The sequence below is a fragment of the Ambystoma mexicanum genome, chromosome 1p (genome assembly GCF_040938575.1).
Source record: "Ambystoma mexicanum isolate Mex_15411 chromosome 1p, UKY_AmexF1_1, whole genome shotgun sequence".
Classification (NCBI taxonomy): domain Eukaryota; kingdom Metazoa; phylum Chordata; class Amphibia; order Caudata; family Ambystomatidae; genus Ambystoma; species Ambystoma mexicanum.
In genome coordinates, this window is record NC_090921.1 from 1,248,622,316 (window position 1) to 1,248,649,957 (window position 27,642).

General features: G+C 44.1%; 1 pseudogene; it reads right to left on the reverse strand.

Annotated features, from left to right (window-relative positions):
* Positions 1-7,689: 7,689 nt before the first annotated feature.
* Positions 7,690-27,642, reverse strand: part of LOC138452628 (leucine-rich repeat-containing protein 4B pseudogene) — an 889,435-nt pseudogene continuing 869,482 nt past the window's right edge.

Genomic DNA, 27,642 nt, shown 5'->3' on the forward strand with positions numbered 1-27,642 from the left:
GGTATTAGACGTCATCTTGGCTGAGCGTGGAGTATGTAAATTAGTGGGGTTCGCTTGCTGCGTTTTCGTACCAGATTCCTCCCTAACCATCTCTAAGGCAATACAAAATCTGCATGTACTAAGTTCTGAATTGCACGTTCCCGAGGGAAATTGGGATCTTAGTGCTTGGTTCTGGGACTTCTTACAATCTTGGGGATGGAAGCTTCTCTCAGTCTTATTAATTATTCTGGGTATTCTGTTGTTCTGTTGCTGCTGTATACAATGTCTTCCTGCCATATATTCAATGTTAGGGGGATGTTGTGCACAGACTGTGGGAACGTTAGGACCAAGGGTACACACACCGGAAAGAATGACCAACGAATTTGTGATGAAGGACATTTCTGCCGCAGATCTTATGGCGATTGATAGATCTGATGAATGTGATTCAGGTTGCATGGACATTGAGACGTGGAGTTACTCGTAAAGTGACTAGTTCTTAGTTTAGCACTTGGCTTAGGCCAAAAGGAGGGTTTGTTAAACGGAAATCATATTAGGCCTCCTTTTGACTTATATTGGCCTAAGCCTAGTTGCTCTGCGAAGAAAACCGCGTTGCAAAATTCCGATTTCTGATCGACTTTGCTGCCATTTTAGAATCATCCTCCATTTCGATTTCTGTTTGTATGATTCTCTGTTCTAAAATGGTGGACTGTGTTTCTAACTTGTAACCAATCCTCCTGACCTTTGAGTTCTGTTAATGGTTAGACTATCCGTGGGCCGACTGTTTAGACTAGGTAATGAGACCTTGTACTGTGTATGATCTGTTGTCCCAGGATTGTCTGCGCTTACAAGCCTCATCCACGAATACACATCGGCAACAATGAAAGGCAAATGCAAAGCGTGGACACAGGCCCAACTACATTGTGTTGGGATATAGACTAAGGCTTACTGTGGGATCCGAGAATATACATCGCCATTGTAACTTGATGGAAATGCAAACTTATGTAATCCTTCTGCATATTATTGTGTAAGCTGCATGTGAACTCGGCACAAACTCTAGACCGTAGATTATTAACATGTAGAGGGGCTGGACAATATTGTTGGAATTGTATAAAAACCCGAATGTTTGGTTGTCCAGCACTCTCTCTTGTTTCTTTGACGGGCTGGTACTCATTGTGGGGTGTTGAGAGCCAGATAGCTATCTGTTTCTCTGTTTTTTTGTAAACTGTACAGTAGAATGAAGATCTGTGAGTCTTTATAGCCCGTGTTTGGTGTATTTCCCTTTGTGGCACTCAGCCTCGATATTTCTTTGCTTTTAGAGAGGGAGGGCCTTCACCTCAACAGAAACTCACGGGGAGGTGCTAATTGCTAGGTTGGGACAGAAACAGAATCTGGTCTAGAGAGGCAAAGGAACAATGACAGAGTTGCAACCCAGGAAATTGGAAGTGTGAAAAGAGGTCGTAAATGTACTCCAGAAGGAAGAAGCCAGGAGGAGCATGCTTCTGGACTGCAGGGAGACAAAAAGAGGCAGAGCCAAGCAATATTTGTTGCTGATCCTGAACAAAGAACACATTTTAAAAAACATATAACTTGCTATGCAAAATGGTGAAAAATATAAAAATGACAGAATTGTTAATTTAATTTGTGGCTGCAAGGGTGAAGAGGCGCCAGAACTATGTGACATGTTCTGAACAGGAATGGCAATAATGTGGGTTTATGGGGTCTGTATTTCTGCTAGAATTGTGAAACTTTATACAATCATTCCCATGTTAAACACACACATTTGTGGAAAGTTGTATACAATTTGGACATTGTGTACATAGCGAAAAGGACAAAATTCAGTAGAAAGTTGATACCAGATCCTACAGCTGTGAGATTTTGATGAGCAGATGCTCCAGAAAATATGCAATCTGTGAATGTGATTTTATAGAGGTTGCACATGTGTAAATATGTATTTTGCCAAAAGTAGACTTTGTGTTCCAGTGGCTAGCGGTGGATTCTCAGCATCATACAAGTGTACCATAAAGATGACACTCTGTTTCTCTCCTCCTATCAAGGCAGAGAGTAGACTCTGACCCAATCACCTTCACAGGGGCAAGCCCAGCTAAGCCCGCCCATACACCCCCGTTGTGATGTCCTTTTCGGGGCATAAATAGAAACAGCAGAGAGCAGATAGGGACTCACAGATCCAGCCACTTTCCTGATTCCACCGAAGCACTCTGATCCAGCTTCCTACATCCAGCTTTAACTATTCTTCCAGATCCAGATGCCAAATCCCTTGCCAGCAATAAAGACTATTGATTTCCAGCAAGGCCCCAATCCTCAAATGTATCCTCTCCTCTCAGTAAAGTGCTGTATGGGTGAGACAGCCTTTTTGAACCAGTATCCAGAAATTCTGTGGCTTGCCACCACTAGGCTTGCCTGAGGAACTCGCCATCCAGCTGATCCAAATACCCACTGACTAGGAGAGCAGATCCTGCGCCAATCTGACGACCGGCCCAGATGATCCAGTCCTGTGCCTGAAGTGCTGTTTTTCTTAGACCAGACCCAATCCTGACCAGAGCTGACGGTCTCATTTAAAAAAACGTATCCAGTGAGTATAAATAGGAAGAATTGCGTCACACAGCATATGTCCTTTGCATAGTCTTGTCCTTATCTCCAACCCATCCTATCTTTCATTCCATTCCATTCCAATTCAGTGTGATTCTCCCGTTATCACGAATATCGCGCACTGAAAAGTTGGTCGCACATTTCCATTTTTGGAAATTCTTACATGTGTAAAATAGCTTTTAACTGCTTCCGACTTGGATCTTAAGATTTCAATTGTTTTCTGCTGACCAAACCATTGCTTGTGCTTGTGTGCAACTATCCAAAGTGGCCCGCATAAGAATTTATAACAATTTCACCAATTTTGAACATATTTCATGCTTTTGCCCAGTCCATTCTAAAGTCAATCTTGAAAGCCAGTCTGACAGCCGAAGGTCAATTCCGTGTTTCTCTTGTGTTGCTGGGGAAAACTGGGACTCATATTCTGTTTGATTTCTGCTCTTCCTGAATACCTGCTCTCTCCTCCTATCTCTTTAGATTGCCTATTGGGGGGGGTTGATGGGTGTTGCAGGGGGAACTGCTCACCATAGTGCTATCTGATCTGAACCAACACAAAATTATTATTTTCTGTGCTGCATTTGTTTTGCTCATTACTGACTCCTTGTGTATTAAAGATATTATTCAGTGTTCTGTCATCCCATTGGTGATTGATGTGTATCTATTAAAACATATTGTGATTACATTTTAAATACATAAATAAATATTTACCTTTGCAAACCAGCCTGATTTCTGGTTCAGCATGACCCGGGGTATTCTTAAATAAGGGGTGTGATACGAGTGGCACATCTTTCAAATAATTGAATCCATATATCAAATAAGTTTTTCCATTGCGCTGTACACTAGGCGAGAGCTGAGTCTATCGCCTGATTGAAATACTTAACTCACTATTAATGTTGTTATACAGTCTGACAAGCGAGTTGAAAATGAAATTGAGGGCTGTGAAGTAAGATGATCCTAAATTTGGGGCCATCAATGAAGATTGTTATAAGTGAGGAGATGAAAGGTGTTCAGAAGGGCCAGTCCCCAATTGTGGTACAAACAAGGAGTCCAGAAATTAATCCATTAAATGGTCAGAATAATATGATGGATATTTATTATCCTCTATAATTAGGGGAGAGTTCCCCGAGGATTCATCCAAAACCTCTACCATGATGTTAGAGTGAGGGATCGAGGTATTCAAACAAAGATTTCAGGTGTGATTTTTTTAAGAATTATTGACGGAAAGGATCTGGCAAAGAAACTGGGTTATCCTGTTAAATGAACATGTCAAAAGCAGCACCTGTAACTGCTGATGTGTTTATCCGCTGAATAGTAACACAACCAGGGCTGGATGTGTGGAATGGATGCAGATTCTTCAGGTTTTGTTTTATAAAAAGTCTGTGATCCTAGAAGAGATTGTGAAACCTGGAGAAGAGGCAGTGTGAGATCTGGATTTAGTAGAAGTCTCTTTGAGAGAAGGGGAAGGCGCAGCAGTGCCAACAAGAATAGTCTGAGTAACTGGATCGGTTAGGAGAGAAGGATAATTAGATGCAAGGGAGATGATAGAAAAGGTAAAGTGATGACTGTGCTTTACTATGCAGTTCATACATGTTACGAAAGGATGGAAGGCAAAGCGTTGGAACTTACCCTGCCCCATACACTCCTGCAGACTGCCAGAAGTGCCACCCAACATGCTGGGTGGCAGAACTTGAATAAATACTCACAGGCATAGGGGAAGCCAGCAGAAGAAAGATCCACAGCACCCTCAGGTTCCTTGCGCTGTGCCTGTGCAGGTAAATATGTTCAGAGTATATCCTTGTGCTGAAATTTTCCATACAATGAATAGCACATATCACATTGTTCCATAAGGGTGTCACCAAAATGAACTCTAACATTGCATTCATTGATATGGAAACCACAGACAGGGATGTGAGCAGTGTGTACCCAGTTGCTACATTACCATATCCCCTGAGAAAAGCCTCAACTCTCAAGACATGTCGTACCAGTAGAGGCTCCTACTCAGCATGGTACATGTTACAGATCATCATGTTGGCAAGAAACCCCAAAGCACCTGTGTGGCATGTATAAAGGCACAGATGATGGGGTTAGAACATGGATCCTGAAATCTGTGTAGGCACTAAGAAGGGGTCCAGGAAATACAAGCATATTGTTTTGGTTCAGTTAGGCAATTTCAGGGTTTATCAAGGGCTATGAAGTTGTCTGCCCAGGAGCAAATACTGGTTCTGAATGCCTCTGTCTTAAACACACAGATATCGCTTGGTTCACATCCAAAACAATGCACAGCTATTATTGGCCAATCTTTGGAAATGGCTAGAGGTGCATTTGTAGCAACATGCTCCAATCAATGTTTGACAAAATTGTTGGGGAAGAAGTCCATTGTGTCCCTCATGCCTGTAAATGTACTAACATATTGGAAATTCAGAATAGACAAAAACTCTGTTGCACTTAAATCAGCAGTCACCAGCAGAAACGAGTTTAATTTGTACACATGCCCCTTAGGGTGTGGCTCTGCCACCCTGCTGCTAGAAGGGAGCTGTGTTGCAGACATATCCATTAGATGCACCATTTAAAATAAAGGACTCAAAGAAATAGCTAGGTATGTCTTGGTTCTCCACTTTGTGATGCGGGAAGCATGATTACCCCAACTACAGTGTGTATTGAAAGCATAGAGATTAGACACCACAAATCCGGGGCAAACCTGTTGGGGAGGTGGGGGTTGGCAATAGAGGTGCTATACCAAAACTCTGCTTGCTCAGGAGGCCATCCATTGCCAGGCATTTGCTTCTTACTCTTCTTTTTTTTTTTAAATGGGAGCAAGCTCTCTCACCAAAATACATTTTTATTTTATTCTATCCCCCTTACCAGTTGTACATCTGTTTTGCTTGTTTCCTAAAACATTGCACATTGAATTCAAATGCAGTAGATGCAAATGTACAAGTATAGTAGATGAAAATGCAAGCAGTTATAAATACATCCAACAATGGGATTTATAAAGCATAAACCTTACTGGGAAGCAATGGAACAGGTTGCATGTGTTAATATCCCTGCAAAAATAGCGCGATACAAAAATATCTGCATATTTTTGCAGTGATATTGGCCCATGGACCCTGCGGGGGACAACCCTGCAACCCCCACTCCCACAAGGATATTTTGTAGGGATATCATGGAACACGGTACATAGGGGATGCACACATGTGTTACAGGAATGGTTCAGAAGTCATTATCATGATAGGACAAAGGCAGCGGATATGGCAAGGGAAATGTGCACAAATATATGAAAAGGGATCTGGGGTAAGCACTTAGAAGCTCCTTATGACTACAAAGAAAGTTGTCAAGCTCCTCACCCACAATTGCTCTTACAGGCACTGTCAGAGCTAAACCCACATACAGGCCAAACAATGACAGGATCTGTGAGGTGACACCCATGATGGTATTGTATAAGGTAACTTAAAAACAGTACTCACGGGGACGAGGAACACCTCCTGGAGTGTCAGCAAAGCCCACAAACCTTGCTGATCAAACAGGGACACAGAAAGGCTATAACATCAAAGTGAGGATAACTTAATAAATAAGACACCTGACCAATAGGGAAGTAGGAGTAGGTCTTACAGAATAGTGAGGACAACCTAGGCATTCACCCAGGAGCTGTATACAACAGCACACTACACCTAACACTCAATAGGGAACAAAGAGAGGAGTGCAAGGGAAAACCAGGAGCAGACTCCAAGAGAAAGTAAAGGAACAGGAGGAGGTAAAACAAAATTACAAGTGCAAAACCTCCCCCTCCTCTGCCCACCTGAGGAAAGAAAGGAAAATGGTACAAAATAGTAAATCTATAAATGATCGAGGTTACACTGCAGAGGAAGGTAAAGATGAAGAAATAAAGAATGCAAAAAATCAGGCCTGCACATGAAAAGGAAATCATTGGAAAGTACTGGGTGCAAAATAGAGGAAGACAAAATGGGAATCGAGGAAGCAGAAAATACTAAAAGGCACACTTCATTCGAAATCCAGTAACAAAACATAAGAAACTAGGAACTAGATACTATATATAAGAAGTGACCAATCACAAACAGGAATACTGCAACATAGACCAGCACTGACCTGAAGCAAACAATCAATTAAAGCTGGCTAATGATCACACACCTCAGGTGTTATGCTTGCTAGCACCTGAAGCCAAAGGTATTGCTTATCCTCCACCCAACCTTGTCCTGCAAGGGTGACAACAACACACGGAGGAAGGAATACTGAGACGAAAAGCATAATGGGCCCGGAAGGGACATGAAATGGAAAATAGGGCATTTGAGCTCCCAAATCAGCACAGTACTGTGTTGTAGGGTTCAGAAGTTAAGTCCAATATGAAACCGTTCCCAAATCATGCCCCCCAAGTCGCAGGAACAAGAGCAAAGGGAGCAGATTGTGACACAAAGAAGTAATTAAGCAAAACCCAGTGAAGTACCTGATCCTCGAAGCAAAAGATAAATGTATGGCTTTAACGGGTGGGGGAGGGGATACGTGATAAAAAAGGTTATTTTGTTTTGGAGACCAAGTGGAGTTGCTGGTTTCCTGTATATGGACCTATCTTCCTGTTGTATGGACAAAGATGATTGAATGATAATGGGCATTGAGGCAATGGTTTCCTTATTTTCATTAGAATTGTCATTAACTGAGGTGACACTCAGCTGGATCCTGAACTGCTTACCCCAACACCCCCTCCCTATTCCCCCCTCAATGGAAAGTATGTGCAGGCAATGTTTAAACAAACAGGCAATGTTATATATAGAAGATATAAAAGTGGTGCCTACATATGTCAACTCTATGTTCATGTTTTCCATTCCCTTCTGTAGAAAACTATCAAATAAACCAATTTTTTTTCCTATGTGTTTTGCTTTTTGTTGTACAATTGGAATCCTTTGCACCTGGACCTACCATGGTTGTCCATGCAGCTGTGGTCCTCCTTGGACATGAGGTACCTGTGAGCTCCTGCAACAGAAGATCACTCTTTCTTAGACGCTCCTGGGATATACTCCTTCCGTGCAGTAATCTTTTAAGGTGTGAATGCCCAACTGCTGCACCTAGAGCACTCACATATAATCAAACACACCATCTTTAGATGTTTTTTATTCATTTTTCTTTGACTGTGGAAATGCTGTGACAGGATCATTAGAGCCTTCGGCTTCAAATAAGCAGCACCCAAATTCATTAAACTTTCACCCCTTTCCCACCCTAAAAATAAAAAACGCAAATATGTTCATACCCAGATCCTCTTGAGTCACGCCATATATTTCCAGCATAGAAATCCACATAAAAATACTCCTCACACTATTAAGATTACAGGTGGTTGTTTTTTTCTGTAGGGGATACAAGTGCAAACCTTAAACTCTCCCGAATTCCCCCAATATCGAAGCCTCCAAAATAACTTGTACAACTCCCTTTTTTGCTGTTTTTGTTATGCTTCAGGTTTGTGTGCAAAGTTCGTAACAATGTTGGCACAGTTGAAATAGCTATGGCACAGGTTCTCTTAAAGAAAGTCCTTCTTTAGGGTGAGAAACATCTTTTTTATGATTAAAAAAAAAATTATAAAAAAAGACAAAAACTCCAAAGAGACCCACAAATGAATGGGGCCACAGAATGAGCAAAGCCCAGAGCGGGGATCCTCCGTTTACGAAAACTCCAGTCTGAAAACACAATTCCCAGTCCACTGCTCCCAGTTAATACATTTAGAAAATACCCCTGCTTCTTATATCTGAGATGTCTCGTCAATGCCTCTTATCACTTGGGAGTGTTCACCAGAGTAAAGCAACAGTCATTCAATAGTCATACTATTAAGAATAAAATGCAGTTTGCACCTCAGTAATCTCCAGATTGAGTCTGTCTGAGTTGCACATGTATGGTTACACATTTCCTTGATTAAAATAGATCTCAAATAGAATTTACGAATAAAGACCTGTACCACAAAATAAGCTTTTTTTCCTTCATTTTCTTTTGTGATTTTTTTGTTTTTTTTGTAAAACATCAGGTAGTTGGATTGTAAAACATCTCATTATATCAAAATACTTTTCCAGTTGTGTCAGTTTTTTCACATAGTTTTTTTTTGTTTGGACTTTTATACTGCAAACAAATGTTTTTGGGTAAAAGGCTAAACAAGAGGCACACTGCTGATGCGGGTGTAGTTGTGTTTGCTATATCGGCAACTAAAATGCTTCCATTGCTGTTGCGTTTCATGATATATTGTATTACCCCCACACTCTTGTATACTGCATAATTAAATTTGTGTCTCCTGTACATATTCCTTCGAGCTGTTCTTGAAAAGCAGAGGTTCATGGATGGAGTTGAGAATGGGGTTCTTGGCACGGTTCAGAGTGCTTGTGTTGTTGTTATACTGGGCTGTGTATGCTGTGTAGTGATTCAGGTGGTCATGCTCAATAGCAGGCAGGGGCATGTGATTGTCCCCAATGTTGGTGGTTGGCATCCCATCCTCGACGTTGATGATTTCGATGGTCCTTGTAGGACCGTGGTGTTTGTGTAGCTGGTGCTGCTTACGGAGCTTGTAGAAGATGATGAGCATGACAGCGGCCATAAATGTGATGGCCACAAAGCAGCCAATGATGATCTTTGTGGTCTTCATCACATCATCTAAATCCTTCATGATATGGTCAGCAACATCAGTAATTGGGAAAGTGTAGGGTTTCTCTGTTGAACCTGTACTGCGTGGTGTTAGTGATGTTGTCATTCTGTCCCAGCCCCCAGAAGGAGTTGGGCCAAGTACTTTGTCAGTTGGTTTTGGCTCCTCCTGAGTTGTCTCAATTGTCTCAACAGTGACAGTGGTGAAGAAGGAATAGGGTGTAGTCGCAGTAGGGTCAACAGCTGAAACGTTGAGTGTGGCAGAAGCTGTGGTGTTCCCTGCTGAATTGGTTACCATGCAAGTGTACTGACCTGAATCCTGGACGGTGACATTAGTAAAGTTAAGTGTACCATCATTGACTACAGAAATGCGTACTCGGTAAGAGCCGTGTGTCATCAAGGTTCCATTTGGGGTGAGCCAATTTACAGATGTCATAGAGGTGCCAGTCAAGCACTTCAACTCAGCAGCCATTCCTTCTGTGACATTCAGGTCTGTAGGAGGCTCAACAATGACCGGGGCATAGCAAGTGAAATGGCTCTGGTCCAGTTCCCCAATGTATCGAGCCTTTAAGTTTGGTGGTGAATGGCAGCGGGCACAACAGGTGGTATTACTGGGCACTGTCTCTTTTAACCACCAACTTAACCATAATACATCACAGTTACAGTGCCAAGGGTTGTGGTTGAGGTGGACCAGGTCCAGATGGTGAAGGGGTGTAAACAGGCTATGGGGAAGTGACATGAGTTTATTGTGAGAGAGGTTGAGCTCCTCTAGTGATTTCAGGTCATCAAAAGCATTGCGCTCAATTCTTTTGATTTGGGCATGCATTAACCATAGTTTATGCAGGCTGGCAAGCCCTTGGAAAGATCCCGGATGGATAATTTCCAATCGGTTCCCTGAAAGTTCTAGCTCCTCCAGTCTCACCAGGGCAGTTAAGTTGGGGACATCTTTTAAGTTACACATTCCCAGGTTAAGATACCTCAGGTTCACTAGACCTTCAAAGGCAGCTTCTGAGATAAATTCTAACTTCTTAAGCTCACCCAAGTCCAGCCTCCGCAGGGAAGGCACTCTGTTGAACGCATATGACGGTATACTCCCTATGGGGTTATTCCTCAGCCACAGTTCCCTCAGTTTAGAGAGGTATTCAAAGGCTTGTGTAGGGACAGTAGTCAGGTGATTATCAAACATCTCCAGGGTGTTGAGATTGGGAAGTCCATTGAAAGCACCCACCTCAATTTTGGCAATTAAGTTCTTGTTGAGCTGCAAAATCTCTAGATGCCGCAGGTGTTTGAAAGTGTCCTGCTTGATCACCTGGATGCTATTCTCCTGAAGATTAAGGTACCTGGTGTTGATTGAGATGCTCTCTGGTACCTCCACTAGCTCCCTGCGGGTACAGACCACCCGACTGGCCTGGTTGCTGCAAGAACAGGTTGCCGGGCAAGAGGTGGGTGAAGTTCCTGCAATGGCTAGCGTTGAAACCCACAAGATTAACAAAGCATGCTTCCAAATCATCCTAACGAACTTCAGCCCAGGTATCCAGCAGGTAATGTGGTTGACGGCCATAGTCAACATTCATGCTTTCGTGATGTTCTCTGCAGGAAATGCAATCCGGTGGAGTTGTATGAAAGAGAAGAGAAAGAGAAAAATGTTAAATGAGGATGAGTATGCATATCAAATTTGCAATGTATCAAACTCCTGCTGAATTGCAGGGATCACTTCTGTATCAGTGTAGTGGATTCATATGGACTACCAGGTCAACAACATCACACTCACATAAATGATTCCTATGGAACATCACATTTAAATTCTGCTACAGTGCATGCATCACGGATGTACTAATTTAGTCAAGTCACTAAGACTATCAAGCCTAGCTGCTGATGCAGTGCAACAATCAGCAATCACCAAGGTGCCCCCTTTACACTAGTGCAGTAGTGTGCCATGGACTCCGATTTCCAACATTTGCTGCCGTGCGGGTATCACCCACATACCAGTATAATGGGGTCGCAGGTCTGGTCAAAATTCATTTATTTTCGAAAAGACTATACCTGTCCATAAAATAAAAAATGTAGCTTGAAAAACTATTCACAATGCTACACATTTATAAAACAACTTCCTAATAAATGTGGAAATGTGCATTTCACATAAAATATTTAATCTACATGTCATCACATTCAGTAAACAGAACACATATTTATCCTAACAATAGATGTTTTACAAAACCTTACTTGGATCCACTGCTATGGCAGGTTTATTACTATCCATTGTCAGATACCACACGCTCGAACATTTAAGCCACATATCCCTAATTGTGGAACAGGGATGCACTATCCAAGAAACCAACACATCTAAATCAGTGTTTCAACCCAACACTCTAATGTGCAGACCCAATACTCTAGTGAACCTCTCACCAGAATGGGTATAGGTATAATGTAGCCTAATAGAGTGATGGAGGGGTTGTTAACACGGGATAATGACCTACCATCAAGTTATGGCCCGAGGCAAGTTCTTTAATGCTATTAGCACATGGTATGGTGGTAGTAGCAATACATGTTTTTTTAGTTTTCCTGAAGTTACAAATGTTGTTTTAAGAGTGAGTAAAGTAAATACATTAAATGTGGTTTTATTTCTTCTAGTATTTGTATTTTATTTATTGAAGCATTTAAATAACATGTATTCATAAGCTAAGCATTGTAATTGAAACTTGGTTGAACTGGAACAAGTTTAACATGAGCATGCATTAGGTGTCATAAAAGTAAACGTTTTCTCTACAAGAAAGTGAACGCATTTTCAGGTTTCTCTTTCATATGTTAAATAGCACGCCGCAGCAAAAACAAAAAATGTGTCCTCCCAGAGAGCAGTTGTCTTTCTGTAACATATTTCCTGAAAATTGCATTGTTGTTTCCCTGTCTGCTTCTTAAGACAGAATGTTCAGAATGCAGTCAATAACAGCAGTTATTGACTATATTGTAATAATTCTGATTGGCTGAGAGGGCAATAACGATTTTGATGTGCTAATCCGATAAAATGGTCTGATACCAACTCACTGCCTTGTGTTTTGCAGAAGGCAGTGACAGCATCTACTCCTGTTCCTCATTATAGAGGTGTTAATGCTGATGGCTTCCGAGGGAGGAGGGGAATCTGATTTGTTCTGTAAAATGGTGCCATCAAGGCTATCGTATGACTATCATAATGGGTAGATAAACCATGTTATGGGAGACGTCCGGGAATAGTATTCCATACCTACAGTATTATAATTATGTATGCACCCGAGATGCTTGTTATTTTTCTCTCTTTTTCACGCCTATTGGATGTTGGTAATGCTATCACCCAAGAGCTTCTACTAAAATGGACATGCGGTAAATGGCTTGTGAGGCAGTGCTTTTGGAAGTTCTCAGGGACACTTGTTGAAGGCTACCTGATGGTCTCCATCTTGGATTGTACTGACCTAAACCTGTTTGGAAAATGGGGCACTATTCTTGACCGTATGTGCGTCAGAGGGCGTCGGCACCACACTGTACACCTGAAGACCATGACACCGGATAGCATCAGAATAGAGCGACTAACCTGAAAGGGTTGGTTGTCCCAGGAGGACAGATGGAAACCGTAGATGGACTACGATTGTTTACAATGTGGTCTATTGTACTAAAAGGGGGGCGGAGATACCTACATGGATGTGCGACCAATGTAAGTAGACAAGGCAGTGAGGGGATATAAGGGAAGGTGAATTGGAGGCAGGTTGTGTAATTAGTTTGGGTGGTGGGCTGATAGGATGCTTTGTTCATACTGGCTGCAACCTGTAAATAAACATAGGGCCTCATTACAAGCTTGCCGGTCCGGTAACAACGGTACCGGTAAGCTTGCCGGTACCGTTGTTACTGGACCAGCAAACCACGTGTTCTGCTCGCGGGTGCCTTCCCGCCCGCCAGGTCAGACCTTGCGGGCATACCGGCACCGCGAGCAGACCTTGACGGATGTCACCGGCACCATTGATGAATGGTGCTGGTGCATCCGGACTCCCCACTCCCACTGAGTCAATGGGATTCACATGGGAATGGGGAGTAATAAAAACCAGCACCCGGCAATGGGCAATTACCAGTTCCGCCGGGGCTGGTATGCCCCGGTAATTGCCCATTGCTGGGTGCTGGTAAATGCATGGCTACCGCCGGACTCATAATGAGGCCCATAGTCTTGCTTTGTCTATTTTGGATACGACTCCTGAGATTGTTTGTATAGTGTGGATGTGATATGCCAATGAAATGCTTTTATTAGACCATACCCCAATGGGACTGCACGCCCAATTGGACACTCTAGGTCTATTTGCATTGGAAAATCGGCTAAAAATCAACTTAGCTAAAAGTGGGTAGGAAAGGGAAAGGTTTCAGTTGGATATTTATTAAATCATTAAAATTGACAAAAACTTTAACATCATATAAATATTTAGGGGTTGTGGTTGATAATAAATTAAAATGGAAAGAGCACTGAGAACATACTCATATTAAGGTCCTAGAGTGGATGGACGTGATTTGTGGGGACACATGCAGTTTTTCCTCGGGAATTATCGCAATGCTTTATCGAACTAAAATACTCCCTTTGTTATTGTGTGAGCCGAGAACTAGGCTCACAATTTCAGTAGGGAACTCGAACGAATAGAGGGGAAAGCCCTAAGGTCGCTGTTTAGAATACCTGTCTCTAGTCCTGTGGGATATATACATCTTGAATTTCGATTACAGTACCTTGCGATGACTGCGGCATATAGGGATATGATGGTATATTCGAAGTTAGTAGGCCAAGATACGAGCATTTTATTTAAAAGATGGCGGTTTGCTTACTGTAAAATGTGCAACACCTCTAAGGCTGATTACTTCAGGGTGGTGAAATCCTTGGCGAAATCTTGGATCCCAGAGGTGGACTCAATTTTAAATCTACTATCGATCCCAGCTTTTAAAGCAATGCTAATACTAAACTCTGGGAATACAACAAGGAGAATGTGACAATTATGCTGGCCACTGAAGTAAATAGAGGGTATTTTGTTCACTATGTTTTCAACAGAAAGGTATTACCTGCTTACATTAAAGTCTTTCCAGCTCATAATAGGATTAGAGGACATTTTATGGTCAAATGTAACCTGCAGACTCCTTGGAGATAGTTGGCGCAAGATAATGCAGGCCTCAGAGTTCTAGATTTTGTAGACTCTGTGGGTTTGACTGCATTGAATCTAAAAAGCATCTCCTGATTGAATGTCAAGCTCCGTTGGAAATGCGTAACTCTTACTGTAGATCCTATGGAATGTTACTGTTCATAGGAATCCATGTGACGTGTGGGATGTTTTATGGACGGGAATGATTGTAATTTAATATTTCATATGGTAAAGTTGTGGAATCATATACGGACGAATTCACAGGTTTTAAGGTTTTTAATGTGTGACTGGGGGTTGATGTTTATTTTATTTATTTTGTTTGTTTATTTATTTTGTTTGGTAATGCGCACCAAGCCCTTGTGTAGACGGGCGCAACAGAAACAAGACATCTTAAAACTTAGTTACAGTGCAAAGGTAGCAATACATGGAGCAGTGATTGCAATAGAAACAAAATACAAGGTACAAGATACATTAAATACAAAGCAATTGTCTTGGTAATGTATTGTATTCAAGGTCTTTCTGACTGTAGTATACGGTTAACAAAATGCGCTTCTCTGTGGGGTTAATATACCGTTTTAATGAACCCACGATCAGAGCAGGATCATGGCCATCTGCTATCCACTATCCTCTCAGAGAGAAAATTAATATGTACGTATGAATGTCTAAATAAGACTCATTGGCAGAAAATCAATGGTTTCTAACTGGAGAACAGTCTGACTGATTAAAGTTTAATAAAGATCAAATGTCAGTAAAGCAGCAGGGACTGGATCAACTTAATCACTTCCGTAAAACTGTGAAAAACGTAAATTGATTGCTTTCAAATTGGTTATTGCTATAATGTATATGTGTCATATTAAAACTGTCTTCAGCTAGTGAATGAAAACCCTACATCAGTGGTGAGCACAGAATCCTCCAGGTGTTGTGGCTTAGGACTCCCATGATGGCTCACTATAGGTTACACTAGTTAGGGCTGCTGGGAGTTGTAGGCCAAACCCTCTCGATGGCTGCATGTCACCCACCAAGGCTCATCATTTTAACGGTGGTTCCAGCTGTTTTTGGAGAAAAGAGCAAAATGCCAAACAAGATCAACACACATTGGCTGGGCATTCCCTGAACAGGAATGGAAAGAGGGTAATTCTTTGAGCGCGTTTTGCGAAGGAATGGCACGCTCAAAGGTACACCAGAAGGCTTCCAGGGGGAATGACTCTCCTTCAATTTATGCTTCAAATTATGTGTTACGATTTCACCCTAGCACTCGAATCACTTCTTAAGTGTGTCAGAACATTAGAGGAAATTGTTTGCACACATTGACAAACTGTTGTACACATGCAGAGTCCTGAAAGAAAACCAAGGCCTTTTGGTTACAAAGTTGGCAACTTTTCTTCAAGGCCATGCTGGTAACATGTCAAAAGATCTTAACAGTGGGATGTTTTCAAGCTGTACTCACACAACGTGAAATCAGAACGCTAGTCCTTAAACTTCAACATGCAAGAGCTATGTCGACTAAAACGATGCAAAAAATAGCATGCCTCATGCTATCAAAACACTTATCTATAGATATGAACACACGTGATGGCTGAAAAACTGCTCCACATAAATCGCACACTGCATAATGCGCAACAAACTGGGGGCAACGAGGTCAGAATGTGGGGTTCTGAATTCAAAGAATTGAGAAATAATGAGCCAATTAGCCCACTTCTTGCTTCCCCCATGATAGGATGCATTGAGAGCGCAGGCCACATACAGTGTCATCAGGGGCAGCAAGAGTTGGATCGGAAGCCGACCGCAACAACTTTGCAAAGGTACCTTGCTTCATTGGTTGTTCTGATGACGATGCCTTCACAAAACCTATGCATGCCATAAATGCTGGCCAATAGAGTCGGCAAATTAGTTGCTGTGAAATTCTAAGTATGTTGCAGTTGTGTTTTTGTTTAGAGCAGTAATAGAAGTGTTACGAATAAAGGAGTGGAACTTTAACTCAGGCAGGGAATCGGCAGGGAATCGGGTAGGCGGGAACCTAGTGCAGCACATGTGTCAAGCAGTTGCAGCCAGGGCATGTTGACAGTGAAGTGGGTGGAACAAGCAAAAGAAGGAGATCCTCCTGTATTGTTTTTCATTTTATTTTTTGTCTCAGTCAGTCAGTCTTCTGGAAGATTTACATATCGCCATTACATATCGCCGTTACATATCGCCATTACATATCGCCGTTGTGAACTAATCACCTCAATTCCCTGAGCTTGACATTACTTAGAGCTCTACAGTTTTCAGAACAGATTCTGCTTCATCAGGGAACAGAACCTATAAACGTGTGTCAGTCCTAGCGGGAAGAGGAGGAGAGGAGAGAAGAGGCCAGGTCAGCCCATTCCGAGATGAAGAGGGTGGGCTGGTCAGGTGGCCGGTAGAAGCCACAGCAGCCTCCTGTGATTAGCTTCCACATCGTCATATTTCTGACATCCAGAAACCGATCTGTTTTGAGCCACCTTCAGTCTGCTAATAATCTCTGTTGAAGTACTCCCCGGGGTTACATTACATTGCTTTACAATAGTCCAAAGGCCTATTCACTAAGGCTACGAGTGCCTTTTGGCAGGTGGATATGGGAATGGGGAAGAAGAACAGAGTAGTATTCCTGGAAGGACCAATCAAACTATGTTTCCGTTTCCCTGGGAAGTGGCCAACCTTCAGAGTATCCACCAAAGGGTTTGCGGAAGCCGTTATCCAGCATGTGCCATGTGAATGTCTCCCTTCCCAACAGAAGCAGGGTGTCTTGTGTTCCTTTCACAATGGTGCTGACCAATGGTAGAATAATAAAGTTCCAGTGGTCAGCACAAATGTTATTTTACTAATTGCAAATTGTCTATGGGAGGGGTGAGAAGCGATGTGGCGCCACATGGAGAGGCAATGAGTTTGGCTACTGTTGATCTGTTAGCTCCAATCACGATCTACTAACATATGTTTAGCTCTAAGGATATGACATAGTTTAGGCCAATGCGTTTCTTTGGAAACATGAAAAATATGAGGATTTTGAGCTGCAACTTTTTCTAATGCCTTGACCATTTTATTTGTAGTATCAAACTAATCATGAATTAGTTAGAGTTGGCTGTTCTGTTTTATTTGTGCTCGCCCCGCTGTAATAAAGAGTGTTGATTCTCGCCCGGTGTGTTCTCCTTTGTGGATTACGATTTTATACGTTGGGATCAGAGGACCCCTGGTACACTAACAAGAGGCAGGTCTAATATCAGATGAAACCCCTGCAGACTAAAAGGCACAGAAGCGGAGATCTATAGGAGCAGAGACTCACACAGGTGGAACTAATCTGAAAGTAAAAGAATTGTCTGATGGCATGCGTTGAGATCCAATTTAATTACCAATTAGGTCCAAGGTAAGTTACTGCTTGTCACCCTTTTTGTATTCTGAACCACAACAAAAGGTGAAACCCATGTGGCAGACATCCAAAATGGCATGCACGTTTTCAACAGTTGGGGTTGGGGATAAATGGTATGCCTTTGCAGGCATGGTTGACTTGACTGTAGGGTCAAGTTAACAAGTAGACACAAATCATGGTAATTGAATGTTTGCATTATATGAAGATACCTGGTATTTGCTAAATGGCTTTCAGTTGCTCTACGGCTAACACCTACCATGCCAAGGCAAAGTCTGGCACCCTGTATGCGGTTGAACCTTGGGGTTTTGTTAAATGCCCGAATTTACAGGTGGGTAAGAATGTTTCTTTAAATACCTTGCTCAGGACCCCTTTTGCTATTTCAACTCTCCTGACCTATGAGGAACTAGATCATAAGTACCTTGATGAGATACCATCTACAAGAGCTACCTTATTGGTAGGGATCCGAACTAGGATTTGAGAATGAGGGCTGGTTTATACACATTAGGGAGGGCTTTACTGGCCTTCATTTTTGTGCCATCTATGGGAGTAACCAAAGCAACTATTTAAAGCCCACCTTTGTAAGCTGAATCAGAGGTACTAATTAGGGTTTAAGAGGCCATCAAAGGCTGGAGATCATCGCCTTGATTTCTAGGTATGCGCTATGTTCTGATCTAAAGCAAGTATATGGATGGAAACCTACTTCATGGGTAAGCCTGATGTGAGGATTTTGCATATTTAGCTTGGAGAGGCTCCCTATCTCTTTCCTCTGGCATAGGAAAGTTGAGGTGGCCAGATGTATCAGAGTATAGGTGTAATTGTAGGTTGTGGCTGTTGAAAGATCTTCATCTTATGTTCATATTCCCTGTGCATGCCACCGTTGAGAGCACACTTTCTGAAGCTTCTACTTCTAGAGGTGGGCATTGGACATCTCCATAAGGCTATAGTCTGGGCCCACAGTACTGCAAGCGAAGCAGTGGTGATAATGTTTGCCCACTTCCTCTGACAGGCATGGGAGTTTCGGAGTCTGAGCAAGACTCCTGCAAGGAATAATTCAATCTTCATCGAACAAAATTGGGATAGAAAGAAAGAGATCCTTTAGGGCCTGGAAAGGGCCATGGACCAGTTACTCTTCCTGTCGTACACCGGGTAGATATCACCATGTGTCTCCTTTAAAAACAACCCATTCCCATCATCTCCAGGCAATGCCTAGCCAAATGCCCAAATCAGCCATGGACAGCTACCCTGGTGAACCGTGTCAATAACCCACGTTCATACCTGCAACACATGCCTACTAATCACATTCACCCAGTAATTTTGGTTAACGGTTGCTCAGCAGTAGCAAACACCACAGACATTGCTGACCTCATAACCAATAACAATCTTGACACCATTTTCATCACCAAAACATGGTGAACACACTTCTCCCCAACATATGTAATGTCCTCCCACCCCATGGCAACAGTATCCAACAAAATGACTGTATGGGAAAAGCTGGAGGTGGGGTGGCAGTCATCCATAAGATCGAGTGGCCCTGCAAGGTAATCAAGATGCCGGACACAGCTCCTTCCAATCTGTTTCCTGCTAGTTTCTCATCTTAAACAATGAATCAATTACATTCCTCCTTATTGACAGGACACCAAATGGAAGTGGTAACTTTATTGGTGGTCTCTCTTTATTGGTGGAGCAACAGTCTCCTATTCCAATAATATATTTCTCTGAATCTTCAACGTTCCTGAGTCCCAACGAGCAAAACACCTACATGGCTCTCTATTCCCCATGACTGACATCAAGGACATTAAAAAGATCACACTCTCCTCCGCGCATGTCAAAGGCCATATACTCAATATTGTCTTCTTCATCTGCATGCACCGCTCATGCTTGAATGCCTTCCCCCTCGTCTGGAAATACACTGAAATCTCCTGTCTCATATAACAAACAAGGCTGCCCACAGAGGGCAGGCTAAGCACCCTCTAATTATATACTGCTCCTTCCAGAATTCCCACTAGACGCACTAGAGGCAACCTTCACAACATTCCCCACCACAGGGAATGCCTAAGTTCTTCTGGATACATTTAACCACTTTGCCAAAGAACTAGTGGACTCTCATGTGCCGCTTACGTTTAGTCACACCAAAGTAAAACCGGATGCACAATTGTACACACCTGTGCTCACCGCCAACAAAAGCTCAATTAGATCATTTGAAAAGTAGTGGTGCAAGGACCTCAGCCTAGAGTAGAGGTCTTCAAATGGGGGGGTGCAGCCTGATTTTGGGGGCGAGGCCTGGGAACCGAGCCTGCAATGCCAGCCATGGGATGGCACATGCACATTCATGCATATCTCATCCTATCATAGCCCCTGCCGTACATGCTCAATGTGACATGGCCAAGCTTATGGTCATTGGGAGTGGCGGACCTAGGAAATAGACACTCTGGAAGCACGCTCTCTTTCCCTTTCCAGAGAGTGTGCTTCCAGGGTGTTTGAATCCAGTTGCAGGAGATAAGCGGGACCAGGATTACACGAGGTAAGGAGCGAGTCCTAGGGTCGTTTTTGGAGAGCGTGTGGAAGCGCTCGGGTTGTTTTTGGAGTGGGTTGGGGGTCCTGGTATTATTTTTGGAGCAGGTGTGGGGCTTTGGGAATTCTTTTGGAGCAAGTGGGGAAGACCTTGCATTGTTTTTGGAGCTGGTGGGGGGCTCTAGGATTGTTTTTGGAGAAGGTGGGGGAGCGCTTGACTTGTTTTTGGAGAAGATGGGGGAGTCCTGGGGTTGTTTTTGGACCAGGTGGGGGACCAAAGGATTATTTTTGGAGTGGGTGGGGGAGTCCTGGGGTTGCTATTGGGCTGGGTCGGGGGTCACTTTTGGGTTGTCTTTGGAGTGGGTGGGTTCTGGTATTGGGAATGTTTTTGGAGCAGGTGGGGGAGCCCTTGGGTTGTTTTTGGACTAGGCAGGGAACCCTGGGATTGTTTTTGGAGTAGGTGGGGAAGCCCTCGGGTTGTTTGTAGTGTGGACGGGGCACCCCCGGGTTATTTTTGGAGATATTGAGGGATCTAGGATTGTTTTTGGAGTGGGTGAGGGAGCCCTTGGGTTGTTTTTGGAGAGGGTGAATGGAGCCCTGGGTTGATTTTGGAGCTGGTGGGGGGCCCTGGGAATGTTTTGGAGTGGGTGGGGGAGCCCTGGGGTTGTTTTTGGAGAGGGTGTGCGGTCCTGGGACTATGGAGTGAGATGGGTAGGGAGGAGTGGGACAGGTGGGAGCCCTGGGCAGGGGCAGCTCCTCCATGATAGGTGAGGGTTATCGATTCAGCAGCCCCCTCACCCATTATGGAGGAGCCAGCCCAGTGAAACACTGAGCGCTCCCTCAGCTGCTTTTTCCAGCTGAGGGAGCACGTCTGGGCTGACTGAACTGTCAAAAGCAATGCTGTTTCAATTCCCCATCTGCACATGCTCAATGAGCCATGCTTTCCACCTGCGACCTCCAGTGCCTTGCATACACAAATAATAACTTTGATGGTGTGCATGTGTTTGGCGCTGTGGGGATCAGGGGACAGGTCTGGTATTTGATTGCTGGACATCTATCATAGATGTCCATTAAAAATACCATGGCTACCCCCGGGCACCCATTGTCAATTGCAAACTGTTTGGCTTTCTACACATTTATTTTAAGTGTGCTCCAAAATGCAACATTTTAACCCATTATTTTAAGAAATATCCTTGGGGAGAATCCCGCTGAACCTCCCTTGATTGGTTCGGGCTCCCTCGCTACGCTCAGTCGCTATTGAATATCTTGGAGAAATATTTGGGCCACTCCACTTAAATAATTTACCAGCTGCCGCTGGCCCTGGGACTGTGCTGGGAGCGTGGTTGGGGGAGCCCAGGGATTGTGGTGGGAGCAGGATGGGGGGAGTCCAGGGTCTGTGATTGGGTTGGGAGAGCCCAGGGATGGGGCTAGGAGTGGGATGAGGGAGCTCAGAGACTGTGATGGGAGTAGGTGGGGGAGCCTAGGAACTATACTGCCAGCAGTGTGCGGTGACGGTGCACACTAGTTCATAGCCATTTGGATATACGGTCCATTTGGCATTTTCGGGGGGCCCAGCCTGCCCACATTTTGCTCAGGGGTCCGAGGCCCAAAACATTTGAAGACCGCTGTCCTAGAGGATCTCTCATCCCCCAAATCCTTGTGCACCCAATTCAGGCACATGAACTCCCAGAGCAAGTCCACTTATTATAGCTCCACCATTGAGGCAGCCTTTAAAAGGAGCAAAGGACCTTTATTCACAGTAGTCAAGAACTGCGATAAGGTCACATCTGTCCCCGGGCGCCAGCATTCCTTAATAAAATTGATAATATCAGAGGTCTCATCAGTGCCTGAAAAACCAAAGGAAGCCCTGCTAGTCATCCTGCCCACCCACCCAAGGCGCAGCCCTGCTAAACCAGATTTCCTCTGGTCTTTTCTAAGTATCTCTGAAACAAACTTGCTTCCCATACATCTACTGGTTAGAAGGACGTCTTCCTCCCAGGTTCTGTAATTTTAAACAACTCACCGGCCCAGTGTTCAACGCACTCTTCAGTATTGTGAACACCTTCCTAAGCGAAGGTGCATTACAGATGTGGTAAGTAAAGGTTTCATACAACCCTTTCTCAAAAAGCTCTTGCATGGTGGAGAAGACCTAGCAATCTACAGACCCAGCATGTGCTTCCTGTTCATTGGGAAGCTTACAGAGAAAGTAGTTGTGACCCAACTAGTTGCCAAAATCAATCAGCTTGGCATCCTGTGCGATTACCAGCCCGGATCCCACCCTAAGGGCAGCACTGAGACTGCAAATATCCAAGTGGTGGTTGAGGCCCTGCAAATCACAGACACAGGGTACTAGTGCCTCGTAGTCCTCTAACACATATTGTTTTCCTTTGACATAGTCAAGATCTTAACACTCCTCTCCCTCCTAGTGGACAGAATGGGTTGCTCTGTAACAGTCTTGGAATCGTTTGTGTCCTACCTATCCAGAAGACTCCAGGTCATCCAGATGGGCTTATTCAGATACAACCAACTTCCAGCCATGTGTGGGGTTCACCAAGGTTCATTTCTCTCCCAATCATATTCAATGTATGCATGGAACCCTTGGGAACTCTCCTACACAAAATCAACATAGCCCTCCACAATACGCTGATGACACTCGGCTGTATTTTAAGGTGAGTGGCCCCCAGGATAATGCTTTCCTCTGCCAATGCCTAGCTACAGCCCAAACATGGATGTCAAACGCCTACCTCAAAGTGAAACCCACTATGACCAAACACATCCTCATTGGTTAGACAACCTGCACCTGGAAGGATCCACCAATGCAGCTGTCAAACTCAACCAAATTTCTGGGCATCATTGATGATAGTAACTTTTCCATATAGAAGCACATAGCCAAAATGGCCCAACCTGCCCATGCAGATCTCCACGCTACACAAAATCAAACCCTTCATCCTACTACATGAGTTCTGCACAATGGCGCAAGCCCTCCTAACCTCATTGACTAGGGAAATAGTAACTGCTCCTCTCGAGCTAGGCTTTTACTACAATCATAAATAACATAGGTATTATTGCATTTAATGTTTACTTCCCAATCTTTACTTGAAAGGCTGTGCGTCTTCTTCGGCGCCAGACCCGCAAGTGTGCCCTGGAAGACACTAACATCTAGATAGGTGATAGGGCTACATATTTCAAACCAATCCCTTTAGTGGCTGCTTTTATGGTTTTTCGAATGTTATTGTTTTAGGCTCCTTATGGTTTACTGTTGTTGTGTTGTCATATACATTTCTGATCGATACATTGAATTGCTTTTGCACGTGGATGAACTGCTTGGAGGCTATCACTCGCCGTAGGCCTAGAGCTAGAGCCATTTCGGAGCAGACCAAAGAGCCAACCGCAGCTGAGGCAGAATACACGGGTGCAAACACTTTGAGACAGACATGACATATCGCAGCAGAAAACCTTTCTTGAAACCTTTCTTAAACTGCACTGTCCTAGATGACTGGTGTTTCACCATTAATCGGCAAGTACTAGGTGTGCATGGGAGCTTTGGTGTCTCTAGAAATCAATACTAGGGAAGTAAACCAGGGAGCACAAATAAAACAAGGTGGGGGGCTAGATGGGGGCACAAACAAGAAAGGGTCAACAGGCTAAAAAAACTGTTTTAAGCAAACATATATGTAACCAAGCAGTAGGTAGTTATGAAACATGTAACATTATGCAAGTTTAGAGGAGGTTTCAGAAATGAAAAGATTTGCATCAAGTTAATATACATCCTGAAAAGTTGCAAAAAGGCCCACATAAGAAATCTTATAGGTCATTCGGTCACAAAAAGTTTTTTTTTTCCATTCAACACATTTTATCATTTTGTGTTGCTGTAGCTTTAAATCAATTAATGAACAAATACAAACAGAAATTAACAGTCTGCAATCCCCCCCACACTCTTCCTCACGTACCATCAAGTTCACCCTGATTAGCACTTCAGTCGACACGCACATATTACAAGCCCAACATGACAGCTCAAAGGTCTTCCATGAAATTCTCACACAGTGTTTCAACACCTAGCCCCTGGCAGTGTTCCATGGCGCCCTCCTTCATAATGCCACTCCACTTACCAGAAGCGAGGAACGGAGTATAGCGGCAGGAGGGAGGACTCTGCCCCTTCGTTTTTTAGCATTGGGGACTGGAGTCTCACTTTGTCCTCATAGAGATGTTTACGATGTTGAGTTTGACCATACCTCTTAAATGAGACTGGGCGCAGTGTCAGGTTAGCTATCGATGAAATGGATTCAAAGTCATGTGTATGCACTGCACTGTTGGTAATGCAGTACATTTTAACACAATCAGGTAGCCACATCCGATAATGACACTTCATAAAGCTGAAAGCTACCTAGGCAGCACAGAAGGTTTGAACACTCTTGCTGAGATGTTGTTAAAGCGACCTGTGGTGAATCCTTTCCCTTTCTGAAATGCATTAACAACAAAAATTGCTTTAAGATTCACCATTTGACCAGGGCAAGGGTGTGGCTGGTTAAATTCTCATGTTCAGGGTGGGTGTGATGCCCCTATGCTGGAAATCAAATGTTGGGACCCAAGAACCCACAGTTCAGTTTCCTAACAGCCTCTGTCAGAGCAATAGAAACATTTCATTTGATTGAGCAGTTTGACAAACATGTATCAACTTTGTAAGTATACCATGCAACACATGACTAAAATGTGGGGGCGCAAGGACGGCAGTGTCTTTCTGGGGCAAAGTCACACAAAAGACAGATAAAAAAAATAAAGTGGTGGCTTTATGTTTAAGCAATATCTTTCACTTTCAAAAGGTCTTTTGATTGTCTCATGTTAAACTGTAGGCCGCGCACGCACGCAGCAAACTGTGTGCTCAGCATGTGGGCAGCCTGCTTTCAACACAGACGGCCGCCCACCACAGTGATATTCATAGCCCATGTATTCCCGTGGTGTCTGCTCTCGGCCATAAGAAGGGAAGCTAAGGAAATAAAGAGGCTGTAAAACCGCGATTGCCGGCTGGTCGTATGCCGAATAGTGTCCTTCATGGGGATGGGGGCAGAGTTCCAATTAAGAGGTGGCAAAGCACCAATTAGGGAGGGCAAATTCACATTGCTTGGGTGCATTTTTAATAATCAGTGGAGACAAAAGACAGTGGGGGTCGTTACGAGTTTGGATTTGGAGGTAGCCAATGTCGTGTCCGGGTTCTCTGAATGGGGACATTCCAACCTTGGAGGGCCCGGTAAGTCCCCATTCAAAAAACCTTTCCCTATTCCCATTCGAGCCCCCATAGAGCTCAATGGGAATGGGGAGGGAGCTAAAAACGGGCCCGTAAAATACAGGCCCGTTATTAGCTCCCTGGTCCCTTAGCGGCTCCTGCTAAGAGACCTCGGAAAGCGGTGGTAAGGGGTTAACGGCACCAGCATCCTTACCGGTGCCGTTAACCCTTTACCGCCGCACTCATAATGAACCCCAGTGACTGGTCCTCAATGATATGATTACCCAGTGGTGACTGAAACGTTGTGTAAGTGTTGGCAATAAAAGGCTGTGGTTTTTCTTGCACATAACATCATTGTAAAAACGTATTTTGTAAAGTATAAAAAAATCATACATAATAAACAAATGTACACTTTTGGGCACAAGGTCCAGGGTTGTGTCCCTGGCCTGTGTCGCCAACTTATTCCCACAACGTCATGGGCCATGTTCGTAGCTCCGCTTTCCCTTTCTTCTCCCTTTTTTTTCAGGGTGGGTGGGACATGGGAAAAGAAAGTCTTTTGCGTATGCAAAATAACTATGGTGCAACGTCCGGAGTACCAAGGAAGGGATTTCTTCCTCCCGAGTGCCTTCTTTTATCCTGCTAGTTTTGCCTTAGGCCACACATTGTTTGTTGGGGCTTTTGTTGTTGCCCTTGCCCACTGGCACCGACGGCTGTACGCACCTTGGTTTGCCACTTTGTTCTGCCGCTTGCCCTCTTCCAACCTTTCCTGTTCTGCGGGCGCGGCACTCGCGGTGTGGGGGGGGCCCAGTGCTTTGTGGCCTCAGGTTATTCATGCTGCGTGTGGCAGCAGCATGTGTTCTGTCCCCCTCTCACTTTGCCCCTCTGATTACTCTCTCATGCTTTTTAGCTGCCGAGCGCCCCCATCCGCAGCACTGGCCACTTGCAGCGCATGCCCCTATCATTGCTGGAACACGTGGGTGTTGTGATTCAGCTCTGACATGAGCAACCTAGGGGTGGCTAGAGCTCTTATCTCAGTTATGACACATCCCTGCCCGGGCAGTGTTAATGTGGTCTATGAGCTGTTCTGCTCTGGAGCTTTTGGCCGGAACCGTATGATATCTTAACGCTGCCTACACAGAGACCTCAAAACAATGTGGCACGTCTGCCAGTTCATGTGCCTGGGCATTGACCATTTATTTGAGGGACGTTATCTGGTTCCACGGGAGGTACAAGGATTTATGACACTCCAGACAAAGTGCCATTTTGTCCCCCCTCCCTTGAGATAGAGCCATATTTGATGTTTTGTACTGTCGTTGTGGCCCCCTGCTGGCCATCTTCCGTTGGTGACACCACATCCAGCTGATTAGACTTAACTTATTGTATCACATGCCCTCTCTGGACAAGTCACCGCAACTTTGCAGAGTTGCAGCTCTGGTTAGCCCAGCTGGGAATGTAAGCATTCATATCTTAACAGCTGTCTTTTTTAACGGGTTTATACATAAACTATTGATCCATTTCTGCTCGACGCGCTTGTGGCTGACACAAAGCGAACATCCCAAAATCAATATTTACTGGAGGTTTCACGTACGCCTTGGCAGCCAGAATCAGAGCGTCATAAGCCTCCACGTTCCCGCCAGCGATTTGTAAAGGAGAAGAGGTGCAGCAAGTCATGCGGCGCTTGGTACAGCAGATCATTTTACTGATTCATGTATTTCAAAGCAGATACGTCTTTCTAGCCACAGCGCCCCCGTGTGGTCAGTGGGCGTCAGGGCAGGAATATGTATCAAGTCCTGGGAGCCCACTGAGTGCAGGTGGTCAGAGTCTCCCCTAAGGTAAGTTTGTGATAAGAGCCAGCTTTAGGCATGCGTCACATGCGCCAGCCACATTAGCCCGCCTGCCATGCCTGCTCAAGGGACCCTTTCAAGGGCTTCCCCAAGCTGGCATGGTGGGTGAAGGCGCGGCAGTCGCCCTATTGAATTGAAATGCACTGGCTCCCGTTCTGGTGGCAGGCGCTCCAGCACAGGGGAGTCTTCTCTTTATTACAATAGGGCGTGGCTGCTAAATCAGCATGAGGCAACCTTAACAGGATGCCCCATGCTGGTTTGGCAGTGGCGCTCAATTGAAGTGGTTAATTCTTTGTTGTATCCGTGTCCAACGGCCAATGTCAAAACGAATGGACAATTGTC